The sequence below is a fragment of the Muntiacus reevesi genome, chromosome X (assembly GCF_963930625.1).
Source record: "Muntiacus reevesi chromosome X, mMunRee1.1, whole genome shotgun sequence".
NCBI classification, from domain to species: Eukaryota; Metazoa; Chordata; class Mammalia; order Artiodactyla; family Cervidae; genus Muntiacus; species Muntiacus reevesi.
Window position 1 is genome coordinate 106875344 of NC_089271.1, and position 25240 is coordinate 106900583.

A 25240-nucleotide genomic window follows, 5' to 3' on the forward strand; every position below is an offset into this window, starting at 1 on the left:
TCTATATCTGTGATGATAGATGATATGCTTATTTAACTTAAATGAAGAGCACATCACACAAAATGCTGGGCTAGATGAATCACAAGCTGGAATCAAGATTGCTGGGAGAAATATCAACAGCCTCGGATATGCAGACGATACCACTCTAATGGCAGAAAGTAAAGAGAAACTAAAGAATCTCTTGATGACAGTGAAAGGGGAGAGTGAAAAAGTTGACTTGAAACTCAACATTCAAAAAATCCCCTTTCCATCTTTCCCAGCATCAGGGTCTTTTCCAATGAGTCAGTTCTTCACATCAGGTGGCCAACGTATTGGAGCTTCAGCTTTAGCATCAGTGCTTCCAATGAATATTCAGGACAGATTTCATTTAGGATGGGCTGGTTCAATCTCCTTGAAGTTCAGGAAACTCTCAAGAGTCTTCTCCAACACTGCAGTTCAAGAGCATCAATTCTTCGGTGCTCAGCTTTCTTTATAGTCCAACTCTCACATCCATACATGACTACTGGAAAAACCATAGCTTTGACTAGATGGCCTCTAAGATCACGGAATCTGGTCCCATCACTTCATGGCAAATAGAAAAGGGGGGAAAGTGGAAGCAGTGGCAGATTTTATTTTCTTGGGCTCCAAAATTACTGCAGCAGATGGTGGCTGCAGCCATGAAATTAAAGGATGCTTGCTCCTTGGAAGGAAAGCTATGAGAAAACTAGACTGCATATTAAAAAGCAGAGACATCACTTGGCCAACAAAGGACCATATAGTCAAAACTATGATTTTTCCAGTAGTCATATACACATGTGAGAATTGGAGCATAAAGAAGGTTGAGTGCCAAAGAACTGATGCTTTCAAATTTTTGTGCAGGAAAAGGCACTTGAGAATCCCTTTGACTGCAAGGAGCTCAAACCAGTCAATCCTAAAGGAAATCAACCCTGAATATTTGTTGGAAGGACTGATGATCCAACAATTTTGGTGACCTGATGCAAAAACCTGACTCATTGGAAAAGACTCTGATGCTGGGAAAGATTCAAGGCAAAAGGAGAAGGGGGCAGCAGAGAATGAAATGGGTTACATAGCATCACTGACTCAATGGTCATGAATTTAAGCAAGTCCGGGAGATTTGGAGGACAGAGGAGCCTGGAATGCTACTATCTATGGGGTCACAGAGAGTCAGAAAGGACTTAGTGACCAAACAACAACAACAATTTAGTATTATTGAAGAGAAAATATTTCACCTGCCAAGAATAAAAATTAAAGACTACTTGAAGTTACTGTATTAGTTGAGATGTGCAAAGAACCACTGGTAACAACCAGCTGTTTAAAAAAAAAAAAAGAAAAAACTTCCATATTTCCAAGTACAGGAGGCCAGGAGAAAATAGCGGCTTTACCAAAGTCTTTGATGCTTAAATAGAATACAGTTAGACTGACTTTTGGTATACATACCACTGATTACTCTGTATGCAGTTATGCAAGCTATTCTCTGATGTCAGCATCTGCAGTTTAACAAGTGGCCATCTGCTTCTAAAGGACTTGGTTAGATTTAAGAAATTGGTTAGGTTTTGCCCAGCTGCAGATTTTGAAAATGTTTTCAGAGTGGGTCCCCTTTAGTAAATAGTATTTATAAAACTCTAATGTAAGATTAGAACCTAGACAGCATATTAAAAAGCAGAGACATTACTTTGCCAACAAAGGTCCACCTAGTCAAAGCTATGGTTTTTCCAGTAATCATGTATAGATGTGAGAGTTGGAATAATAAAGGAAGCTGAGCGCTGAAGAAAAGATGCTTTTGATCTGTGGTGTTAGAGGAGATTCTTGAGGGTCTCCTGAATTTCAAGGAGATCCAACCAGTCCATCCTAAAGGAAATCAGTCCTGAATATTCATTGGAAGGACTGATGCTAAAGCTGAAGCTCCAATACTTTGGCCACCTGATGCGAAGAACTGACTCATTGGAAAAGACCCTGATGCTGGGAAAGATTGAAAGCATGAGGAGAATGGGATGACAGAGGATGAGATGGTTGGATGGCATCACTGACTTCGTGGACAGGAGCTTGAGAAAGCTCTGGTAGTTTGTGATGGACAGGGAAGCTTGTTGTGCCACAGTCCACGGGATCGCAAAGAGACACGACTGAGAGACTGAACTGAATGTAAGACTGAACCCACCTCTAAACCCAAGATATGTTTCTTTATTGTAATGTCCTGAATGAAATAGAGGACTTGATATATACTGTAATTTAAAATAAATGCTGTGGCTGTCTAAAATATAATTAGTAGGAAGAATAACTAAGCTAATTTTTCTTAGTTTCCAAAGTTGTTTGAGAATTCACATATATTCTGATAGTTAAATTTTTCTTTTTTTTTTCATTTATTTTTATTAGTTGGAGGCTAATTACTTTACAATGTTGTAGTGAGTTTTGTCATACATTGACATGAATCAGCCATGGATTTACATCTATTCCCCATCCCGATCCCCCCTCCCACCTCCCTCTCCACCCGATCCCTCTGGGTCTTCCCAGTGCACCAGGCCCGAGCACTTGTCTCATGCATCCAACTGGGCTGGTGATCTGTTTCACCATAGATAATATACATGTTTCAATGCTGTTCTCTCGAAACATCCCACCCTCGCCTTCTCCCACAGTGTCCAAAAGTCTGTTCTGTACATCTGTGTCTCTTTTTCTGTTTTGCATATAGGGTTATCATTGCCATCTTTCTAAATTCCATATATATGTGTTAGTATGCTGTAATGTTCTTTATCTTTCTGGCTTACTTCACTCTGTATAATGGGCTCCAGTTTCATCCATCTCATTAGAACTGATTCAAATGAATTCTTTTTAATGGCTGAGTAATATTCCATGGTGTATATGTATCACAGCTTCCTTATCCATTCATCTGTGGATGGGCATCTAGGTTGCTTCCATGTCCTGGCTATTATAAGCACTGCTGCGATGAACATTGGGGTGCATGTGTCTCTTTCAGATCTGGTTTCCTCGGTGTGTATGCCCAGAAGTGGGATTGCTGGGTCATATGGCAGAGAAGATGCAAGAAATGTTTAATAAAGACTTAGAAGAAATAAAAAAGAGTCAATTAAAAGTGAATAATGCAATAAATGAGATAAAAAACACCCTGGAGGGAACTAAGAGTAGAATAACGGAGACAGAATATAAGATAAGTGAGGTAGAAGATAAAATGGTGGAAATAAATGAAGCAGAGAGGAAAAAAGAAAAATGAATCAAAAGAAATGAGGACAACCTCAGGGACCTCTGGGACAATGTGAAACGCCCCAACATTCGAATCATAGGAGTGCCAGAATAAGAAGACAAAAAGAAAGGCCATGAGAAAATACTCGAGGAGATAATAGCTGAAAACTTCCCTAAAATGGGGAAGGAAATAGCCACCCAAGTCCAAGAAACCCAGAGAGTCCCAAACAGGATAAACGCCAGACAAAACACCCCAAGATACATATTAATCAAATTAACAAAGAACAAACACAAAGAACAAATATTAAAAGTAGTAAAGGAGAAACAACAAATAACACACAAAGGGATTCCCATAAGGATAACAGCTGATCTATCAATACAAACCCTACAGGCCAGAAGGGAATGGAAGGACATACTGAAAGTAATGAAAGAGAATAACCTACAACCTAGATTACTGTACCCAGCAGGGATCTCATTCAGATATGAAGGAGAATTCAAAAGCTTTACAGACAAGCAAAAGCTGAGAGAATTCAGCACCACCAAACCAGCTCTTCAACAAATGCTAAAGGATTTTCTCTAGACACGAAACAGAATGGTTGTATAGACGTGAACCCAAAACAACAAAGTAAATGGCAATGGGATCATACCTATCAATAATTACCTTAAATGTAAATGGGTTGAATGCCCCAACCAAAAGATAATTAATTTTTAGTAGCACCATTCTCTAAGGAGAACTCCAAAATCAGGAACTAAAGATATACCTTAACCCTCTACCACAGAGAGTAAATGTTCTCAAAGCAAACAGGAGACTCAGGTCAGCTTAGCACAGGTAAGAAATTGCTCCTGTGACAAAGGTACAGTGACACCGAGGAAGCTACTTCTTTTGTGTGTGCAGGTCATCCAAGCTTCTAAGCAGAACTTCTGCAATCTTAAGAAATAAAATTTTACAAACCAAATTTTTTTTACAAGCACAGTATTTCAGTTTATGTTGAAAAACAATTTTTAGACTAACTAGGACTTCACTTTGAGATGACCTGAAAATTATTTAACATACAGATTTTTCATGAGCAGATTCTTTATCTGAAGAATGGCAATAAAAAAGATAACTTGACTGACTAATGGCTATAAGCTGTAATACCCTGATATATCAATAAAAAGAGATAGCCCAGAAAGGACACCGCCTGAATGGATGTTACATGGGACCCAAGGAAACTGGTCTATCTTTTTTCCAAGTTCCAGAAAATGTCTTTAGATATCCTAATATCATAGGTAAGGCTCTAATCATAAACTTGTTTCACCATAAACTTGCTTTCCCTGCCTTCTGGTCCAGAAAAAATTTTATAACAATGGTGATGTTTACATTGACTTCATGCATTATGTGTTGACCAGAAAAATTTTTCCTTTTACTTTTATATAAAAGATGACAGTCAAGTCAGTCTCCAATTCTCAAATGAAATATTTCTAGAATCCCACAAAGATATCAAAAGCTATATTACAAATGCAAGTCAAGAATATTAATTCAGGTCCTGACAATCCCAGAAAAAAAATTATACAAATAAAATAGGCATGGGGAACTCATACATAATATAAGGCAACAGGTAAGAAGATAGGAAGAGATTCCCAGTTATATGCCATAAAGTACACATTCCATAGACTAAGGAAATTTGCACAAATAAAGTAGGCAACTCCTTGGTCTATAACATCAGAACTGATTTCTAAAGAGGCACACAAGGCTCTTTTTCCTCTTGGCTTCCATCATGACCATTAATATTTCTCCCCTTTTTGTTCTTGAAATGCAGTGAAATAGGCAGCAGAACATATAGGATATGTCTCACAGTATTCTCAAACTTCTCCTGCAATGTATTGACAGGATAAATCCTGGGAAAAGGGCCATCTGTACTGCAGTTTGTCTTTCATGACTTTCTTCAAGGGAAAAATTATAGACTTTAAATATTCAGACATTAATATTCCTGTGTAGAATCAGATAGCTGGGTCCCAAAAGTTAATATCCCTTTGTAGAATCAGATAACCAGGCAATAGAGGGAAATAAGATACCTCCCCCTCAGTCTAGCAGTACCAGACCATTAAAGTACACCAGACTTCAGAAATAATGGTAAACAGCTAAGTATCTCAAGCAAAACACCAACGTAATATCAAAGAGAAAGAATGCTAGGAGCACTCAAGTAGAACCTGAGGGTAATCAAAGAGAGATAATCTGTATTGTTTAATGCAAAACCATAGAGGTGAATGAAACTCATTATTTCAAAACTAATGAAAGAGAAATGACAATAACGAGCCTTTCAAAAAATTTCATGGTCAAGGGATAAAGAAAACAAATCTAATGTAGAGGGCCCGGGTTCAATCTCTGTTCAGCGAACTAGATCCCACATGCCACAGTTAAGACCCGAGGCAGCCAAATCAATAAATAAATATTAAAAAAAAAAGAAAAGAAAAGAAAACAAATCTATGCTTAAGAAAAACTTCATCTAATAAGGAAATTTTAGTGACCATCTGCTTTGTATAATCACTTTAAATCAAGAAAAAAATCAACTTAGATTAGTGAAAAAATGAAATAAAATGTGTAAAAGACTAATGGGAAAAAAAGTCACTTCAAGGTACAGAATATTAAAGAAAAATGGGTATCAGAAGAGTTCAACCAAGCCAAATAAAAATCCTGGAATAATAATTTTCATCCAAAACCAGAAACAACAAAAGTGACTCTATAGATTGTTAGATCAATGATGCAACATTCAAATCTTAGATAGTAACATTATCTTATGTATCTTGTGTATCATAGTACATAAAGTACTTTGATTTAAAAAAATTTTGATAGGAGTTTAAAGTAGTATATCATTTTGGAAGGCTATACCCATTCAGGTCTTCTGCTCTTTTTTGTGATGTTTATTTTTTTAATATTGAGTTGTGCAAGTTGTTTATGTATTTTGAATTTTAATCCCTTGTTGGTCATATCATTTATAAATGAAAGATTACACATCATGCTCAAGATTCCAAAAAATTATATGATGGTAGATACCAAACCAGAACCTTGTTTCCTAACTACCAGTGTTTTATCCTATAGCAGTGTGGTACATTCTAAAATGCTTTGCATTAGACAGAAAAAAGTCTAAATTCCAAGCTTCTCTTTTATAGCTGTATGACTGTGGCCATATGAAATGAATTGCAGTTAACTCATTTTAAAACTGGAAAGAAATAATTACTTCATACATTATGAAGTACCACCCACAGTTGTTATAATCTTGTAAGTGCTCAAATATTAAGTCAACAACTGTTCAATTAACACTTACTATGATCCAGGCACAATGGTAGATGTTGAAGCTTTAATGCTTAGCAAGACACAATGTAGATTCTATCCATACAAAACTGAAAACCCAGTGAGAGAGATAATAAAAACAATTACTATGAAGAAAATGGATGGATTGCAGTGGTAGAAAATAATGACAGGGGGAGATGGGTAGAGATAAAGAATGGTTAAAAGGAGTAACTGAAGTAGTTAATGATGGCACACCAGCATGAGCAGATTGACCAGTCTAGATTTGAACCATTACAGCTTGAACTAGTATGTTGACAACAAGGAGAGAGTTGACAGAAGGTGAAGTTGGGAAATACAATAAACATGATTTCTTGATAAGACAATAAGAGAAAATGAGAATAGTGGATGAGTCAGATTTCTGGCTTTATTAACTGGGTAGATTTCTGAGATCCCTATAAAAAGTCCAAGTGGAGACCTCTGAGAAGCCTTTTGGATTTCAATCTGTGACTCAGTGAAGAGATAAAGCACAAGATATAGCTTTAATAATACTTTAGGTATTCATTAGTATATAGATGGTAGCTGAAGCAAAGGAGAGACATAGATCACTTAAGGATAGAAAGCATAAAGTATGAAAAGGGCTCAAGGTGTAGCCCTGGAGCATTTGAATAGTGAGTAAAAAGAAAAAACACAACAACAAAAATAACAGTGCAAGACAGATAAAGGTTTGATGAAGTTGAAAAATCTTGAGTATGACATCATTTTAGTAAGGAGAAGATCATTTATAGAGGAAGTGGTTCATTGTGTTTCATAATCCATGAATAAGTTTTTAATCATAGTGAAAACAACGTTTGAAATCCATATCTTTTCTTTTTGCCAGTGCAGTTGGCTACCTCCCTTTCTTATGGGCTGCATTAGTCTATCTGGTCATTAATTAAAGAAACAAAAACCCACCAATGAATTCAAAATGAATTATATGAGGGAAAGTTTCCATTCCTCCATAAAAACATCTTCTTTCACTGCATTCTTTTTTATTGTGGTAAAAGCACAAATTTTTAGCACTTTTAGCAACTTCTACTTGTACATTATATTGTTAAATATGTTCATTATTGTACAATAGATCAAGAATTATCATCTTGCAAGATGGACAGTCTAGATCCATTGAACAAAAATTTCCTATATCCTCCTCTCCCCAGTCCTTGGCAACCACTTCGTTTCCACTTCGTTGGCGACTCCTACTTCGTTTCCATAATTTTACTACTTTAGATGCGTCCTAGGTGGATTCATACAGTATTTGTCCTTTTGTGATTGGCTTATTCCACTTAGCATAATGTCCTAAAGGTTCCCCCGTATTGTCACATGTGACAAGATTTAAGACTAACTCCTGCAGCTCAATTTCAGAAAAATACATGACCCAATCAAAAAATGGGCCAAAGAACTAAACAGACATTTCTCCAAAGAAGACATACAGATGGCTAACAAACACATGAAAAGATGCTCAACATCACTCATTATCAGAGAAATGCAAATCAAAACCACAATGAGGTACCATTACACGCCAGTCAGGATGTCTGCTATCCAAAAGTCTACAAGCAATAAATGCTGCAGAGGGTGTGGAGAAAAGGGAACCCTCTTACACTGTTGGTGGGAATGCAAACTAGTATAGCCACTATGGAGAATAGTGTGGAGATTTCTTAAAAAACTGGAAATAGAACTGCCATATGACCCAGCAATCCCACTTCTGGGCATACACACCGAGGAAACCAGATTTGAAAGAGACACGTGCACCCCAATGTTCATCGCAGCACTGTTTATAATAGCCAGGACATGGAAGCAACCTAGATGCCCATCAGCAGACGAATGGATAAGGAAGCTGTGGTACATATACACCATGGAATAGTACTCAGCCATTAAAAAGAATTCATTTGAATTAGTTCTAATGAGATGGATGAAACTGGAGCCTATTACACAGAGTGAAGTAAGCCAGAAAGATAAAGAACATTACAGCATGCTAACACATATATATGGAATTTAGAAAGATGGTAATGATAACCTATATGCAAAACAGAAAAAGAGACACAGAAGTACAGAACAGACTTTTGGACTCTGTGGGAGAAGGCGAGGGTGGGATGTTTTGAGAGAACAGCATCAAAACATGTATATTATCTAGGGTGAAACAGATCACCAGCCTAGGTTGGATGCATGAGAGAGACAACTGCTCAGGCCTGGTACACTGGGAAGACTCAGAGGGATCAGGTAGAGAGGGAAGTGGGAGGGGGATTGGGATGGGAAATAGATGTAAATCCATGACTGATTCATGCCAATATATGACAAAACCCACTACAATATTGTAAAGTAATTAGCCTCCAACTAATAAAAATAAATGAAAAAAAAGGACTAACATCCCAGTGTTTGTATATACTATATTTTCTTTATCCATTTATCCATTAATGTGTGGTGCGTCTGAGGTCATCTCATTGTGATTTTGATTCTATTTCCCTGATGCTTAGTAATGTTGAGCATATTTTTATGTGCTTGTTAGCCATTTGCATATCTTCTTTGGAGATACTTCTATTCAATCCATTTGCCCATCTTTTAATTGGGTTTTTTGATTTGTTAGAGTTGTAGGGGTTCTTTATAGATTCTGAATATTCGTCTCTTATCATACATGGTTTTCAAACATTTTTTTTTCCCATTTCATAGGTTACCTTTTCAATCTATTTTTTTTCCTTATGCTCAGCAGTTTTTAAGGCTGACATGCTCCTAGTTAATTTATTTTACTTTTGTTACCTGTGCTATTGATGTCATGTTGAAGTTTCATATACAGTTTTTAATCTATTAACATTTCACTAAGCTTTTGTTTTTACTATTGTGAAAATGAGGACACTTAAATGTTAAACTGACATGTTCAGTGTACTTTTCATCTCTATTGAACAATCACAATAAATTTTAGATTTTATGTGCAGTACAGGCTTTCAGAAATCCTCGGCCATAAAGCCAGGCCTGTCTGGCCTACTCTAGAACAACATATGGCCTGCTTAATTAATGGCCACTCTGTGGTGACATCAATAACATGTGTTCTACAATTCAGTGATTTGAGCAATCAACAGGATTTTACTGAGATCAAGGGATCAAGGATTGATTAAATTTAAAGTAGGAAAAATTAGAAAAAAACTGAATTAATATCACTTACAGATAGTTTTATTCTTTGAATGTGCTGAAAGACAAGTCCTAAGTCTACTACAACAAAAGTGTTCATCAAGGTCACTGTCCTAACCAATACACAGAATCAATAGTCTTTCAATTGATAAATAATAACTAGCTTAAAAATTAAATAAACCTCTAATTTCTAAAGAAACAAATGTGAAACATGTAGAAGTAAACTCAATGTGAAATGCATAAACTGTACTGAAGAAAGCTATACAACTCAATTAAGACACAAGAGAAGACATGAGTAAAAAGAGAAGCATATTTTGATTTTGGATTGGGAGATACAACTTAGTAATAGTGCCAATTATTCCAAATTAAACTACAAATTTTATGCAATAGCACTTGAAATTTAAACAATTTGGGAACTTGACAAAATGAGAGTAAAATTTATGTGGAAATAAACATTAGAGATTACCCAGCAAAATTTTGAGAAAGGAGGCTGACTGGGCCCATAAACTCTACTAGATATTAAAATTTATTACAAAGCTGCAATAATTAAGGCAGTATGTTACTGGCTCAAGAATAGACTGACAGATTGTTCTAACTGAAGAGAGTAGAGAAATAGGCTTTCCTTTAAATATAGAATTATTTAAAAATAGAAACAAGTTTTACCTGAAGTTAAACCTCTTAGAGGCTCAAAGAAGACTGAACTAAAAGTCTCACTTCTTGGTTGGCCAACAGCCCAAAGCTTAATTAAGGCAACTCTTAATATTAAGTGACAATCCTTACCAAAGTACTGATAATCCCTTCTATCCAATACAATTTTTATTTCCACAGCCATACATCTACGCTTTACTCATATGCTGTCTTTCTCTATCGCTTGAGATATATATACACACACACACATACCGTATATGTGTATATATGTGTATATGTGCATATATATATAGTTGCAAGAATATAAAAAGATAAATATGCTCAACATTAATAGCATTTCATGAACATTTTCCCATTTTTCCATATAACCCTAATAGTGAGTAATTTAACAGTTCTATATCATTCTAGGGTGAAAATATATTTTTTTTTTTAAAACAAAAAAAAGCTAACACTAAGATAGGCATGTTAATTATCTGAGTGATGGTGTTGGTTTCACAAATGCGTACATATGTCAAGACAATATCCAGTGATGTATTTTATTTTTTTATTTTTATTTTTTTTAAATATTATTTTATTAGTTGGAGGCCAATCACTTTACAACATTTCATTTCTCGGGCCTGGTGCACTGGGAGGACCCTGAGGAGTCGGGTGGGGAGGGAGGTGGGAGGGGGGATCGGGATGGGGAATACGTGTAACTATATGGCTGATTCATGTCAATGTATGAAAATACTTTTAAAATTTGTTCTATATTCATTTTTTTCAGTTCATTAAATAAATAGCATAGAGCTGTTTATCTCTTCCAATTATTCTCTTGTAATATACTTTGGAAGGTACATTTCTATAACAAATGTTTAAGTAAATTGCCATCTGAAACGAATGTACATTAAGGTGTTTAACTACATTTTCATCATGTATTCATTTTGTCCATTTCCATAGTGAAAAGATTTCAATTATATCTTAATCCAAGTTGCACAGATTGATAGTGATGCTGACCAATTTTATATTATATATGTAATTTTGTTTTAATTATTATCCACATATTAATTTGTTTCTATATATATCAGAGGTAATCATTCACTGTTAAACCAGAAAACTTAGTCATGTTATATTTGATAGAAAACTTTTCAATTAAGCAGTGATGAGCCCAATAAAAATTAACATGATCCAAAGGGATACATGTACTCCAACATACATACATTGCAGCATTGTTTACAATTGCCAAGACATGGAAGTAATGTAAAAGTCCATCAACTGCAGAATAGATAAAGAAGATATGGTACAATTATACAATGGAATATTACTTAACCATTAAAAAATGAAATAATGCCATCTGCAGCAACATGAATGGACCTGGAGACTGTCATAATGAGTGAAGTCAAACAGAAGGAGAAATATCATATGGCATCCCTTAAATGTGGAATCTGAAAGACTCAGAGTATGAACTTATCATTGAGGTAGTGGGAAGGAGCAGTGCGAAGGATGGAGGGAAAGGATAGTTAAGGAGTTTGGCTGAACATGTACACACTACTATATTTAAACTAGAAAACCAACAGGGACCTACCATATAGCACATAGGACTCTGCTCAATTTTATGTGGCCGCCTGGATGGGAGGGGAGCTTGGGGGAGAATGGATACATGTATATGTATGACTGAGTTCCTTCACTGTTCATCTGAAATTATCACAACATTGTTAATCTGCAATGCATGTGTGCATGCTGTCACTTCAGTCATGTCCAACTCTTTGTGAACCACAGCCCACTAGGCTCCTCTGTCCATGAGATTCTCCAGGCAAGAATACTGGAGGGGTTGCCATGCCCTCCTCAAGGGGATCTTCCCAACCCAGGAGTTGAATCTGTGTCTCTTACATCTCCTGCATTGGCAGAAGGGTTCTTTACCACTAGTGCCACCTGGGAAGCACTAATTAGCAATAGTCCAACAAAATAAAAAGTTTTAAAAAACTTAATTTTATAAAAAATATTAATGGAAATTACAAATTTTCAGTAAATATATCAAAGTTTTTTTTTTTTTTAAGATCAAACAGCAAAAAGCTAAAAATACCTAAGTGATGAAAAGTAGGAGAAAAATGGGAAGAGAAAAAGTTGCTTAGGTAAAGGGTTCTCAAGAGTAGCCCTGATAGTTTGTCCTTATAATAATGGGACATCTAGGAAAGAGCAGCAAGAGAACAACAAACTGCTTTCTAGAAAAAGATGAATTACTAACACTGACTCAAGGACAAACAAAATCCAGAGACCTATAATCATTTTAAAATTTCATTAGTATTCTAAAATCACTAATAAAGCACCATACTATTGTTAGCAAACATTCTAAGGATAAATAATTTATGTAGGATAGAGTTTAAGAGCAGAGATCATGAAGAGCTGCTAGACTCATTTTATGAAGCCAATTCAACCTCGATACAAAATCAGATAAGGATAATCTATGAAAGGAAAATAATTGGCAAGTTTCATAGTAATTGAACATTTTTGCAAAAATCTAATGTTCAGAATACCCAGTAACACATTTATGTAAATTTTGGCCATAAAGCAAATATAGGAGTATTTGTGTTGTGTATAACTGCCAATATAATACATGTATTTAAAAATGTGGATATGAAGGCTCGTCTTACCTTCGGGAGAGTGGTTAATCTGGATAGAGATGAAAAAAGGGATCAGGAAAGGTAGTAAAGTAGGTTTCAACTGTGTATCTACTTTTTTAAATATATAAAATTCCAAAGCAAATACTGCAAATGTTAACATTTGTCCAACGTGAGTTAGGTCACATATGTTTATTATTCTTTGAGCTTTTCTACAAGCTTGAAAACTTTCATAATGAGAATTGTGAATACAGAATGTTGATCTCCATAACAGGAGAAACCTCAAATGATTTTTCTCCTGATCCCACACAGGTCAGCTTAAGAGGAAGAGAAATTGGAAACTGCAAGTATAAATAACCATTTCAAAAGGTTTTACTTTAAGGGGGAACAGAACAATATTGAAATAGGTAGAGGGAGATAAAGGGTCCAAAGAAAGGCTATGGAAACATGGCAGGAATAGTATATTTAATGCTGAAGGGAAATATGCAATAGTGCAAAAGCTAATTCAAGAGAGGGAAGAATTTCTGGAAGTATGTCCTCAACTAGGTGAAAGGGAATGAGATTTACTATGGTAGAGAGGTCAACTGTAGACACAGATGTAGGTAGTTGATAATGATGTTGGGGGCTTGTAGATGTTGTCTTCTGATTGCTTGGCTTTTCTTGGTGAAGTAGGAATACGTAGAGAAAGTGGAATATGGAAAGGTGGTAGTACTTCCAGGCAGTATTGAAGATTCATCTGAGGAGAGGTGTTATGAATTTTAAGTGAAAACTATTGTATGCTTAAGTGTTTTCCATCAGTCACGTTCAGCTGCAGGTGGGGAAGAATCTAAGTTAAAATGAGGATTTTGCTTTTTTCCTGGATCACTAGAGAATGCAAGAGGAACAAGAAAGTTGAGTATAAGCAAGTGATTTTGATGACAGACCTTGGAACTGAAGCTGAGTATTGAGAAGATAAGGACATGGGGCAGGTGAAGGACAAGATAAAGGTGGCAGGATCAATGGGTTTGAGGTCGCAATGAGGGTTAAATATGGTTGGAAGTGTGTAGGAGAGAGGGTGACCTGAAAATACGGGTTCTTGGTCACAGACTGAGGTTTATGAAATGGAATTTATAGAGGGCTCTCAGTTTATTGGTAATGATACTGTCTAGAAGAGCAACATGGGAGTGAGCAGCTAAGGTAGAGTGGAGGACAAGATCCTTTGGTGAAGAAGAGAGTCATGGGTATTGAGAAGATCATGCATGAGGACATTAAAATCAAGGATTATGAGAGGAGTTATGACAAGCTGGTTTTAGCCAAGATGAAAAATCCCCATTTTTTAGGTCTCCCCTTTGACAACTAAAAAATCTCACAACAAAAGGAAAATGGAAGGCTTTAAAAGCCTTTAAAGGGTTGAAAAAAGACTGCATAGAAAAAAAAAAAAGACTGCATGGGGGGAACACATGTAAATCCATGGCTGATTCATGTCAATGTATGGCAAAAACCACAATATTGTAAAGTAATTAGCCTCCAACTAATAAAAATAAATGAGAAAAAAAAAAAAAAAAGACTGCATAGGGATCTTGAAACTTGAGGAATGACACGGTAGTGTGTTCTCTGTTTTGTAATTGCTTTCATGTATCCTGAACAGGGTACCTAAGAAGCCTTCAACCCAAGCCATCAACAGGCACAGATAAAAATGATTAAAAAAAAGCCTCTTTCCCCAAGCCAAAGGGCTTGAAAAACAGTGGCTTTGAAACAAAAAGCCTTTTAGACAATACCCATCTGGCTCCAGTCAAAACACCAATGGCAAATGCACAGCCCCATCTCTGGTTTCAGCTGGCCTGAGGAGGAAATCCATATTCTCAACATTTCCCCCCCAACTGCACAAAAAAGCCGGCGAGTGTCCCTGTTCCCCCAGTGGTGTAGTGTTGGTAAAATCATGAGTAGATCACATCACCCAGCCCACACTTAGAGGCAGGCGATGGTCTGATTGATTGCCTAAGTTAGATTAGGTGCAGCAGAGCAAGGAGCTGCTCTTTCATCCCCTACCCAACAGAATTAGGTGACACTGTTAGCACAGATAAGCAAGCTGAACTTCAGCTCCCACCTAGCCACAAGCAGACTTCACGATGATGCGTGAGTCACAGCCAATCAACACTCTTCTTCCCTCCTGCCCATCCCAAGTTTCAGCAGATCTATCATGTAGCTGACCCTCCACCCTCAATTGGTAGCAACAAGACTCAGGAGGTGGTAAGGGGAGTGGACACAATTTCCCCCCTGCTGGTGTCAGTGAGGCCCAATGGGGGAACTTAGCATCCACACCCAACTGGCAGCAACAGACACACTGAACAATATGGTGTGAGGCAGTGTGAGTCAGCATGACTGTGCTTCTCCCTGCCCTTGTGTCACCGGGTAGGACACTGAACACCCACATCCAAGCAGCATCAGTAAGGTATAAGGAAGTGCTGCCAGGTGGAGCTAACAACTTTACATCCCCCTCCTTCAGTGGCATGAGCCCAGGGTGCAGCTGAGTTTACACCACAAAGAAGGACCAAAGAATGAGACACTGTAAATATTGGGCCCCAATTTCTGTGAAGCAGCCAGTAAGCCTAGTGGGCAAGCTGAAATTCCACTCTATGCATGCATCACGAGGCTGTTTTTCAGGACTCCACATTTGCTGGAGAGGTGTTGGTGAGACCCAGGGAAGTTGAACCCATGTGCCCACCAAAATCTTACACTACATCTTGACAGGGGAAGTCCCTGCTAAGAGGCACTATTAAATATGATCCACAGTATTGGAATTCAACATCTTAGTCTGTTCAGACTGCTGTGACAGGATATAATAGATTCAGTTCAGTCACTCAGTCATGTCTGACTCTGTGACCCCATTGACTGTAGCACGTCAGGGCTCCCTGTCTATAACCAATTCCTGGAGTTTACTCAAACTCATATCCATTGAGTTGGTGATGTCATCCAACCATCTCATCCTCTGTTGTCCCCTTCTCTGCCTGCCTTCAATCTTTCCCAGCATCAGGGTCTTTTCAAATGAATCAGTTCTTCACATCAGGTGGCCAAAGTATTGGAGTTTCAGCTTCAGCATCAGTCCTTCCAATGAATATTCAGGACTGATTTCCTTTGGGATGGACTGGTTGGATCTCCTTGCACTCCAAGGGAGTCTCAAGAGTCTACTCCAAAACAAAGTTCAAAAGCATCAATTATTCAGCGCTCAGCTTTCTTTATAGTCCAACTCTCACATCCATACATGACTACTGGAAAAACCATAGCTTTCTCTAGGCAGACCTCTGTTGGCAAAGTAGTGTCTCTGCTTTTTAACATGCTGTCTAGGTTGGCCATAACTTTTCTTCCAAAGAGCAAGCGCCTTTTAATTTCATGGCTGCAGTCACCATCTGCAGTGACTTTGGAGCCCAAAAAATAAAGTCTGTCAGTGTTTCCATTGTTTCCCCATCTATTTGCCATGAAGAATTACTCACAGTTCTGGAGGCCAGAAGTCCAAGATCAAGGCGCCAGCTGATCTCGTACCTGGGTCATAGATGGCAGTCTTTTCACTGTGTCTCACACAGAGGAAGGGCTAAGTAATCTCTCTGGGGCCTCTTTAAAGAAGGCGCAGATCTTGTTCATCAAGGTTCTGCCCTTGTGTCCTAATCACCGACTCCCCAAAGATCTCACCTCCAGATAACAGCATGTAGGGGATTTGGTTTCAACATATGAACTTCCAGGTGACACAAACATTCAGTTTATAGCAACATTCCCCCAAAGCCAGGATACAAAAATAAAAATTAATCAAGAACCAGAAAAAAATAAACTCAACACAAATCAGAAAAAGCAACCAACAAATCCCAAACACATACAGTGTATGTTCCCCAGCCACAGGGAAATCTAACTGGAAGTCAACGATGTCAAAATATTCTTTAAGGACTTGAAAATTAAACACTTATAAATAATCCCTGAGTCAAAGAATAATTCTTAAGGAAAAGAGAAATACTTAGAGCTTAATGATAATGAAAATACCGTATGTTGAATAAGATAGGACAAAGCTAAAGCAATGCAGAGTTAAATTTTTAACATTAAATCCTTAGATTAGAAAGGAATAATCAAAAATCAGTAATTTCCCACATCAAGAAATTAGCAAAGGGCAAAATAAATTTTATTCAAGAAGTAAACAAAAGGAGCAGAAATTAAGAAATTGAAAATAAAGAGCTATAGAGAAGAATCAACAGAAAAGCTGTTTTTTTACGTATCAGTAAAACTGACAGACCTCTAAAGAGACCAATAATTTAAAATTTTAAAACATAGAATCCAACATCAAGAATGGGAAAAGTAATATCACTATGGATCATGCAGTCATAATAAGGATAAGGGAATGTCATGAACAGCTATAGGTACACACATAAATTGGAAACTGAGGAGAAATGGACAAATTCCTTGCAAACCACAAGCTCAAACTACTGAAGTTCAACCAAGATTAAACAGACAATCCGAGTCATCCTCTAACCATTAAAGAAGTTGAATTTGCAATTAAAGAACTCCTGCAAAGGAGATCTCCAGGCCCAGATGGTTCACAGGAGAATTCCACCAAATATTTAAAGGGGAATTGACTCCAAATTTACATAATTTCTTCTAGAAAGCTGAAGAAGAGTCACTCCCGAACTCACCTTATGAGGTTAGTGTTACCCTGTTACTAATATCAGGCTGAAGTAGAAAGGAAAAAAAAAACTTAAAAGGAAAAAAAACAACTATATGTCAATATCTCAAACAAAGCTGCCAAATTCATCAACAGAATTTTGAAAATCAAACCTGGCAAAGATAATTGCCATGAGCAAGTTGTTTTTATTCTATGTGTGTAAAACTAGTTCAACATCTGAAAAGTCGGTTAATGTAATCCACCATATCAACAAGATTAAGAAGAAAAACCACATAACGTTAGTAACTGTAGAACAAATGTTTGATAAAATCTAATGCCTACCACGATTAAAAAAAAAAAAAAAACTCAGCCAACTAGGAGAAGAGCACTTTTTTCATTCTCACAGAGAGCCCACTACATCTAAGAACCAACAATGGTACATCAAATACTTTCTTGTTTTGGGGATATTTTTGACTTACCATTTGCTGCACCTCCCCCACCTCTATGTTTGATGCATCTCTGATGTTTTTTGGCCATCCTGTCCTATTTATAAGATACGTGATTACATTGTGCCCACCTGGATAAGGTAGGCTCCACTCCTAATTTAAGGTCACCTGATGACTAACCTAATTATATCTGCAAGTTGCTTCACAGCAGTACCTAGTTTAGCACTTGATTGAATAACGAGGTATAGCAATCTTGGAAATTTAAAGTTATGCCTAAAAAATGGCAATAAGTGTCAAATTCAGAAAAATCTCCATATGGACAGGGACAGGAAGTTTTAAAGGATGAATTCTATTTAACTATCTTCCTTTTTTCTATTCCTATATTTATTAAATATTTACTGAATATATGTACTCAGATTGTGCCAGATGAAAGGGATAAAGAGGTGAATAAAATCCAGTCCCTACCTTTGTGGATCTGATAATCTTGCAGCAAATACCTAGAGGTAAAATTTTGTGGTGGATCCCAAGATATGAAAAGACATGATGCAGGAAGAAGAATGCATTGGGGCAAGTGCTGTGACAGCTAAAAAGATGGGCACCTGAACCAGATTAAAGAACAAAGTTAACAATATACAGTTTTCCAGACCTAAGGTTATATCTAAGAAATAGGAGGCAGGTGAAGAAATCTTAAGGCAGGGTATGTGAAACCTGGATAGAGATCACAGGGATTTAAAAAAAAAAAAAAAAAGTAAAGCTCAATGGGAATGGTTTTGATGAGAGGCTGGAGAAGGACCTGTAATACTTCAGGTTTCTGGTCCATAGTAACCATCATTGCTATGGTTCTTATTTTAAATATATAAGATAAATGTTTATATTTCTTAAATTAATTTATTTTTTATTGAAGGATAATTGGTTTACAGAATTTTGCTGTTTTCTGTAAAACTGAAGAATTTATTTACAGGGCAACAATGGAGAAACAGACATAGAGAATAGACTTATGAACATGGGGGAGGGGAGGAGAGGGTGAGATGTATGGAAATGTTTGTATTTTATAAGCAATAACTTTTAAAATTATAATTGTTGATAGCAAATATTCTTTCTTTCATTAACTATTGAAGGGAAAGGAGGATGCTGAAAGTTAGGTAACATTTAGTTATACAACCAAACAAATATTTCCCTATGACCTCTGGGCACATATTTAAGTCCATCATTTATGGGAACCACTGCAGTGCCCAGTTTATACAGTTCACACTACTGGGATCCTATTTTTCCTCCCCAAATAAAATCTTCCTCCATAAGGACTTTTCCTTTTATTTTTAACTTAGGAGGAACAGATTAGGGTGAGGAGACATTTCACTGTGGGGCAAGTGAAAGACTCCTGAAGAAAACAATGGGGGTGACTATTTTGACATTGAACATACTGTCTTAAGATGTTTTGGGTGAAAAAAAAATGTTCCATGAAAATAAAATCCAGGTCAGCACCAAATATCCTGGTGCCAGGTCAGGAAAACATTGTACCTAGTGCACAGGTAATCTAACTGGCTATATTCAAAAGGTTCTAGAGAGATTATTTCAGATATAATGTGTATCATGATCTTCAATTTAAGTCTGAATTTGGCAATAAGGAGTTCATGATTTGAGCCACGGTCAGCTCTCAGTCTTGTTCTTGCTGACTGTATAGAGCTTCTCCATCTGTGGCTGCAAAGAATATAATAAATCTGACTTCGGGATGTGTAGAGTCTTCTCCTGTGTTGTTGGAAGAGGGTGTTTGCTATGACCAGTGTTTTCTCATGGCAAATATCTATTATCCTTTGCCCTGCTTCATTCTGTACTCCAAGGCCAAATTTGCCTGTTGCTCCAGGTTTTTCTTGACTGCCTACATTTAGCATTCCAGTCCCCAATAATGAAAAGGACATCTTTTCGGGGTGTTAGTTCTAGAACGTCTTGTAGGTCTTCATAAAACTGTTTAAATTTAGCTTCTTCAGTATTACTGGTTGGGGCATAGACTTGGATTACTGTAATATTGAATGGTTTACCTTGGAAATGAACAGAGATCATTTTGTCATTTTTGAGATTGCATCCAAGTACTGCATTTCAGACTCTTTTCTTGACTATGATGGCTACTCCATTTCTTCTAAGGGATTCTTGCTCACAGTAGTAGATATAATGGTCATCTGAGTTAAATTCAGCCATTCCAGCCCATCTTAGTTTGCTGATTCCTAGAATGTTGACATTCACTCTTGTCATCTCCTGTTTGACCACTTCCAATTTGCCTTGATTCATGGACCTAACATTCCAGGTTCCTATGCAATATTGCTCTTTACAGCATCGGGCTTTACTTCCATCACCAGTTACAGCTGGGTGTTGTTTTTTCTTTGGCTCCGTCTCTTCATTCTTTCTGGAATTATTTCTCCACTGATCACCAGTAGCATATTGGGCACCTACCGACCTGGGGAGTTCATCTTTCAGTGTCCTATCTTTTTGCCTTTTCATACTGTTCATGGCATTCTCAAGGCAAGAATACTGAAGTGGTTTGCCATTCCCTCTCTGGTGGGCCATCTTTTGTCAGAACTCTCTACCATGACCCGTCCATCTTAGGTGACCTTACACGGCATGACTCATAGTTTCATTGAGTTAGACAAGGCTGTGGTCCATGTGATCAGATTGGTTAGTTTTTTGTGATTGTGGTTTTCAGTCTGTCTGTCCTCTGATGGAGAAGGATAAGAGGATTATGGAAGCTTCTTGCTGGGAGAGATTGACTGAGGGGGAAAGTGGGTTTGTTCTGATGGGTGGGGCCATGCTCAGTAAATCTGAAAAAAATTGAAGAAAGTAGGGAAAACTATTAGACCATTCAGGTATGAAATAAATCAAATCCCTTAATATTATACAGTGAAAGTGAGAAATAGATTCAAGGGATTAGATCTGATAGACAGAGTGCTTGAAGAACTATGGACGGAGGTTCATGACATTGTACAGGGGGCAGGGATCAAAACCATCCCCAAGAGAAAGAAGTGCAAAAAGGCAAAATGATTGTCTGAGGAGGCCTTACAAATAGCTGAGAAAAGAAGAGAAGTGAAAGGCAAAGGAGAATAGGAAAGATATACCCATTTGAATGCAGAGTTCCAAAGAATAGCAAGGGGGGATAAGAAAGCCTTCCTCCGTGATCAGTGCAAAGAAATAGAGGAAAACAATAGAATGGGAAAGACTAGAGATCTCTTCAAGAACATTAGAAATACTAAGGAAATATTTCATGCAAAGATGGGCACAATAAAGGATAGAAATGGTATGTACCTAACAGAAGCAGAAGATATTAAGAAGTGGCAAGAATACACAGAAGGACTGTACAAAAAAAGACCTTCATGACCCAGATAATTATGATGGTGTGATCCCTCACATAGAGCCCAATATCCTGGAATGTGAAGTCAAGTGGGCCTTAGGAAGCATCACTACAAACAAAGCTAGTGGAGGTGATGGAATTCCAAATGAGCTACTTCAAATCCTAAAATATGATGCTGTGAAAGTGCTGCACTCAATATGTCAGCAAATTTGCAAAGCTCAGCTGTGGCCACAGGAGTGGAAATTGTTAGTTTTCACTCCAATCCCAAAGAAAGGCGATGCCAAAATCGCTCAAACTACCACATAATTGCACTCATCTCACACACTAGCAAAGTAATGCTCAAAATTCTCCAAGCCGGGTTTCAGCAGAACATGAACCATGAACTTCCAGATGTTCAAGCTGGATTTAGAAAAGGTAGAGGAACCAGAGATCAAATTGATAACATTCACTGGATCATCAAAAAAGCAAGAGAGTTCTAGATAAACATTTACTTCTGCTTTATTGACTATGTCAAAGCCTTTGACTGTGTGGATCACACTAAATTGTGGAAAATTCTGAAAGAGATGGGAATATGAGACCACTTGACCTGCCTCCTGAGAAATCTGTATCCAGGTTAGGAGGCAACAGTTAGAACTGGACATGGAACAACAGACTGGTTCCAAATAGGGAAAGGAGCACGTCAAGGCTGTATATAGTCACCCTGATTATTTTACTTATATGCAGAGTACATCCCAAGAAACTCTGGGCTGAGTGAAGCACAAGCTAGAATCAAGATTTCTGGGAGAAACATCAATAACCTCAGATATGCAGATGACACTACCCTTAATGCAGAAAGCAAAAAAGAACTAAAGAGCCTCTTGATGAAAGTGAAAGAGGGGAGTGAAAATTTGACTTAAAACTCAACATTCAAAAAACTAAGATCATGGCATCTGGTCCCATCACTTCATGGCAAATAGATGGGGAAACAGTGACAGACTTTATTTTCTTGGGCTCCAAAATCACTGCAGATGGTGACGGCAGCCGTGAAATCAAAAGACACTTGCTCCTTGGAAGAAAAGTTGTGACCAACCTAGACAGTATATTAAAAAGCAGAGATATTACTCTGCCAAGAAACGTTCATCTAGTCAAAGCTATGATTTTTCCAGTAGCCATGTATGGATGTGAAAGTTGGACTATAAAGAAAGCTGAGCACCGAAGAATTGATGCTTTTGAACTGTGGTGTTGGAGGAGACTCTTGAGAGTCCCTTGGACCAACCAGTCCATCCCAAAGGAAATCAGTCCTGAATATTCATTGGAAGGACTGATACTGAAGCTGAAGCTCCAATATTTTGGTCACCTGATGTGAAGAACTGACTCATTGGAAAAGACCCTGATGCTGGGAAAGATTGAAGGTGGAAGGAGAAGGGAATGACAGACAATGAGATGTGTGGATGACATCATCGACTCAATGGACATGAGCTTGAGCAAGCTCCATGAGTTGCTGATGGACAGGGAAGCCTGTCCTACTCCCATCTGTGGGGTTGCAAAGAGTCAGACACAACTCTGCAACTGAACTGAACTATGTGTCATGAATACTCTTAAAATGACTTAAGGCTTAGTCACTCTTAAATGGACTTCCCTGGTGATACTAGTGGTATAGAACCCATCGACCAATGCAGGGGACATAAGAGATGCGGGTTTGATCCCTGGGTCAGGAAGAATCCCTGAAGGGTATGGCGATCCACCCCAGTATTCTTGCCTGGAGAAGCCCATGGACACAGCAGCCTGACAGGCCACAGTCCATAAGGTCACACAGAAGCAACTTAGCATGCCCACACACTTAAATAGTGCAAAATGAGAGATGATTAGACAGAGGTCATCTTAACATTCAGTTCCAGTTCTGATTCTTCTAGGAAGTTTTCCCTGACCATGCTCCCTTTTAGCTATTAATGCTGAGCCAGGTGCCTCTTCTTTTCTGTCTGACCATAAGGTCCGGTGCTTCTTTCTGTTGTAGCATATGTCTCCTGGAGGTGGGAGAGTGCTGGTATTTTAAGATGGACCTTAATCTCCACACGCACAATCGAAATGAATATACTTGAAAGTGAAAGTCGTTCAGTTGTGTCCGACCCTTCACTGTCACGGTCTTCGTAGACCAGGACCTGGGGACTAGAGTCAATGAGAAGAAGGATGCAGGGGACCCAAGTCTCGAGTGAAACAAGAGTACTTTATTTTGCAGAAATGCATGCTTATATGTCTTCAATAAAATGATTACTCAGCCATTAAAAAGAATGAAATTCCACCAGTTGTAACAAAATGGATAGTCCTAAAAGGTCACTGAAGGGAGTCACAGAAGGGAATCCAAGCAGGTGCTCTTTCAAACGATCTCAGTCCTCAGAACTGCCTGCAGCTCTGCTCGTTCCTGTTCTCCAGGAACTGATAAGGAACAGAGAGTCCTTGAGAAACAGCACACAAAGGAAGAAAACAATGTATTGGATCCCTTAAAGTTGAACATCCCCTGACATTAATAGCTAAAAGGGAGCATGGTCAGGGAAAACTTCCTGGAATGTCTAGTCCATGAAATTCTCCAGGCCAGAATACTGGAGTGGATAGCCTTTCCCTTCTCAAGGGGATCTTCCCAACCCAGTGATCGAACCGAGGTCTCTGCATTGTGGGAAGATTATTTACCAGCTAAGCCACAAGGGAAGCCCCCAAATACTGGAATGGGTAGCCTATCCCTTCTCCAGCAGATCTTCTCGATCCAGGAATTGAACCAGAGTCTCCTGCATTGCAGGTGGATTCTTTACCAACTGACCTATCAGGGAAGCCCTGAATAAACTTGAAAATGAGGCAAACCCCACATTGGGCCCCTGGTCTGTGAAGTAAGAACTGTCATGTTAGGGAAGACCATACAGAAACCCCTGAAATCACCTGAAAATGACACTAAATCAAAACCTTATAATCATGAGGGAAGATATGGTTAAGATTAGTGACATCATTAAACATCTGAAGGATACAGGAGTCATAGCCTTTATAATTCTATTTAATTTTCCAATCTGGATCCTGCAGAAAATGGATGGATCCTGAACAATGACTGAATACAACCAAAAGTAGTAACCTTCAGTGCAGGAACTGTGCCAGACATGGTACCTTTGCTGCATGCACAGTCATGTCCAAATCTTTGTGACCCCATGGACTGTAGCCACCAGACTCCTCTGTCCATGGAATTCCCCAAGCAAGAATAGTGGAGTGGGTTGCCATTTCCTTCTCCAGGGGATCTTCCTGACCCAGGAATTGGACCCATGTCTCCTGCCCATGTCGCTTGCATTGCAGGCAGATTCTTTACTGCTGAGCAACCAGGAAAGCCCTTTGCTAGAGCATATTAATAAACCCTCTGATGCATCCCATGCCACCACTGATTCAAGGGAAACATTCTTTTACATTCTAATTAACAAAGTGTATCAGAAATAACTTTCATTTATATAGAATCAATAGCATACATTTATAATATCTTGGCTCTGTTAACCTTCTTGCACTCTGTTATAATCTGAAGAAAAAACAAATATTTTTTCCTTGAATTTACTCTTAATTTTCATATATGACATATAGCAATGTTAATTATATTTATCTTGTAATTAAAAAAAAAAAAAAACTAAGATCTGCACTTAAACTAGTCAAATTCTCCAAGAATTAAACAAAGAGCAATCAAGTGGAGATACTGGGGATTGAACCCAGGATCTCATACATGCAAAGCATGTGCTCTACCACTGAGTTACATCCCCAGGCTGGTGTAATCCTTGATAGTAAATCTTGTCAGTGTATAACCGAAGAAACATTCCTGAACCAAATTGTTTTGAGAAAACAGCATCGAAACTTGTATATTATCAAGGGTGAAACAGATCACTAGCCCAGGTTGGATGCATGAGATAAGTACTCGGGGTTGGTGCACTGGGAAGGCCCAGAGGGATCGGATGGGGAATACATGTAAATCCATGGCTGATT

At 37.9% G+C, this 25240-nt stretch overlaps 1 non-coding gene across 1 annotated transcript; it reads right to left on the minus strand.

Annotated features, from left to right (window-relative positions):
• Positions 1-24948: 24948 nt before the first annotated feature.
• TRNAA-UGC (transfer RNA alanine (anticodon UGC)) lies at positions 24949-25020 on the minus strand. Its single transcript has one exon. It is a non-coding gene; the product is annotated as a tRNA-Ala (tRNA).
• Positions 25021-25240: the final 220 nt, after the last annotated feature.